At 45.7% G+C, this 2,533-nt stretch overlaps 1 long non-coding RNA gene across 1 annotated transcript in view; it reads left to right on the top strand.

Annotated features, from left to right (window-relative positions):
* The window catches only part of LOC111734667, a 5,161-nt gene extending 3,208 nt beyond the window's left edge, over positions 1–1,953 (top strand). The window contains exon 2 of the long non-coding RNA XR_002778540.1: positions 1,063–1,953. This is a non-coding gene — a long non-coding RNA (uncharacterized LOC111734667). The remainder of the gene's footprint in view (positions 1–1,062) is intronic.
* Positions 1,954–2,533: the final 580 nt, after the last annotated feature.

Here is a 2,533-nt window from a genome sequence, read left to right as displayed (position 1 = left end):
AGCTCAAGGCAGGGAGGTTTAACCACAGGGCAGGCCCCGCATGGGGGCTCCCGCCGGCCGGTCGGAGAGAGAAGGTGGGGTTTGCCGTCTGCGTTTCGCCTTCGGTAGGGCGAGCCCTCTTGGCAGCTCTTGAAATTTTTACATTCGGTTTGTTTAAATCAAGAGCCAAATAAGGATCACACGTCCGTTTAGTTTATGTGTCTCGTGCAAACTCTGGGCTCCTATGCTTCATTCTCTTTCTCGTCCTCGGAATGCAGTGAGTTTTGCCGTGGTCTGAATTCTGCTGATGGCAGCTCAGGGTTGTCGTGTAAGACACTGCTCCGTCTCGTACGTTTTCTGTAAGTTGGTACGTTGAGAGGCTCCATCGGATTTAGGTTTAATTTTTTCGGCATGAATAAATGGTTGATCGGTAAGTGGTTTTGTGCGCCTCCATCACGAGGTACCAAATGCCTGACTGTCTCTTCCAGCGTGGCTGAGATCGATCAGTGGGTTCAGGCATTGCCAGGCCCAACCATCCAGCGCAGAGCTCCCCATCAGTTATTCACCTAATACTTTCAGCAGCCACTGATGATCTTTGCTTATACCCGTCATTTCATTACAGGTTGTAACACTGTGATATTCTAATTCGATTATGCCTGCTTCGCTTACTAGCTAGAATCCCTCTATAACTAAAGGTTACATGCAGGTATAGTCGGTACAGGAAAGACAGATCGTTATTGGATTCTTTTTACTTATACGTTTTTAGAATTATAAGTTGGTGCCTCAAAGATTATGACTTCTCTCAACTCTCAGAACTTCTGAGGCCAAATGGGTGGGTTTCCCCAGTCACATCAAGAAATTATCGACATACAAACTGATACCTGCCTACTTATGGAAACCTGGCCTTCCTCAAGCCCAGTTATCATCTGATAGCGCTTGACGCACCCACCTGCAATGAAGTAACTAATCAACACGTTGACATGCTCTGCCATCATAAAGAGAAAGCCCCTAATTCTTTAAAAATATTTTTATGTAATCTTTGAGACTATTTATAATCTAACGCAATCATTTTAATTCCCACAGGATGGTATTATACTGGCACACTGAAATGTAAGATTTTTTTTGCAACGTGCATTCATTGCCACTTATATGTATCGCTGCTGGGGGTCATGTAACCGGCCACGGGGGCAGAGAAGGAGCAGGATGCGATCTGCTAGAGTGGATGACAGCACTAAACTCGATTCGGGAAACCGCACTGAACGCGCTACCACGCAAATCCAGACCTTAAGGTGCAGAAGGTTCTGGAGAGGCAGCAAACAATGAAAAGTCAAAAACGGAAAGAGTCAGCCTGAAATGAATCACCACAGAAAATGAAAAAAGAGGAACACCCACAGATTTCATTATTTGAAGGATAAAAAAAAAAGAAAAAACACTTCCTGTATTTTACAGTGGAGAACAATAAGAGATGCAGGAAGTGGCATGGGACGAGGGGCAGCTTCCTTCTCGCTGGGACACTCACGCCACCGAAGACCGGGCTGAGACCCGGGGGCCGCTACGCTTACTTCTAAGACGTCACCTTGTCGAGATTCACCATTTAAACCAGTAACTTCGTTCCTTTTTTTTTTGAACTGCAAACACTGTCCGCTGTAGAAGATACAGATGAACAAAAAGATAAAAGTCGCCATAAGCCTGCCGTCCAGAACTGGCTCCTCTGAAAGCCTTCCTGAGATCCACATATCACACAGTTCACCCGTTTAAAGTGTATGGCATTTTTAGTATATTTACTGGGTTGTACAACCATCACCACAATGTAATTTTAGAACATTTTATCACCCCGAAAAGAGACCCATTGGCAGTCGCTCCCCGTTTTTCCTCCCCCTCATCCCCCACTCAGCCCTGGACAAGCACTAATGTCGTCTCTATAGATCTGCCTATTCTGGGCATTTCATGCGCCATAAACAGAATCACAACATGTGGGCTCCCGTGACTGGCCTTTCACTTCGCTTACTGTTTTCAAGATTCATGTTGTGGTGTGTGCCGGCACTTAACTGTTCATTGCTGAATAATATTCCACCGTGCGGCCGGACCCCACTTAGTTCATCCACTCCTCATGGACACGGCCCGATTCCCACTTGCTGTCACAAAAAACACTGCCGTGAGCACTCACATGGAGGCTTTTGTTTGAACACCTGTCTTCAGGTCTCTGGGAAGCCAGGAGTGGGGTTTCTGCGTCGCACGGTAATCTTCTGAGACTGAGTCCCGAAGTGGCTGTGGGCCATTGCCACTGGCAGTGGACGAAAGTCCCAGCTCCTCCCCACCCTGTCGTAGTTGGTGTAAAGTGGCATCTCATCGTGGTTTTCATTTGCATTTTGCGAATAACTACTGATACTCGGCATTTTTACATGTGTTTTTTGGCCATTTGTATGTCTTCTGTGGAGAAACATCTATTCATATCTTTTGCCCTTTTAAAAATTGTGATTTTTCTTTTCATTGTTGAGTCGTGAGACTTTATATAATCTGGACACTAGTCCCGTGTCATACATATGAATTACCA

Source organism: Pteropus vampyrus, unplaced genomic scaffold (assembly GCF_000151845.1).
Source record: "Pteropus vampyrus isolate Shadow unplaced genomic scaffold, Pvam_2.0 Scaffold3297, whole genome shotgun sequence".
In the NCBI taxonomy this organism is placed as follows: Eukaryota; Metazoa; Chordata; class Mammalia; order Chiroptera; family Pteropodidae; genus Pteropus; species Pteropus vampyrus.
Note: the sequence above shows the minus strand (reverse complement) of the source record. Positions and strands in the feature narration are given on the sequence as shown.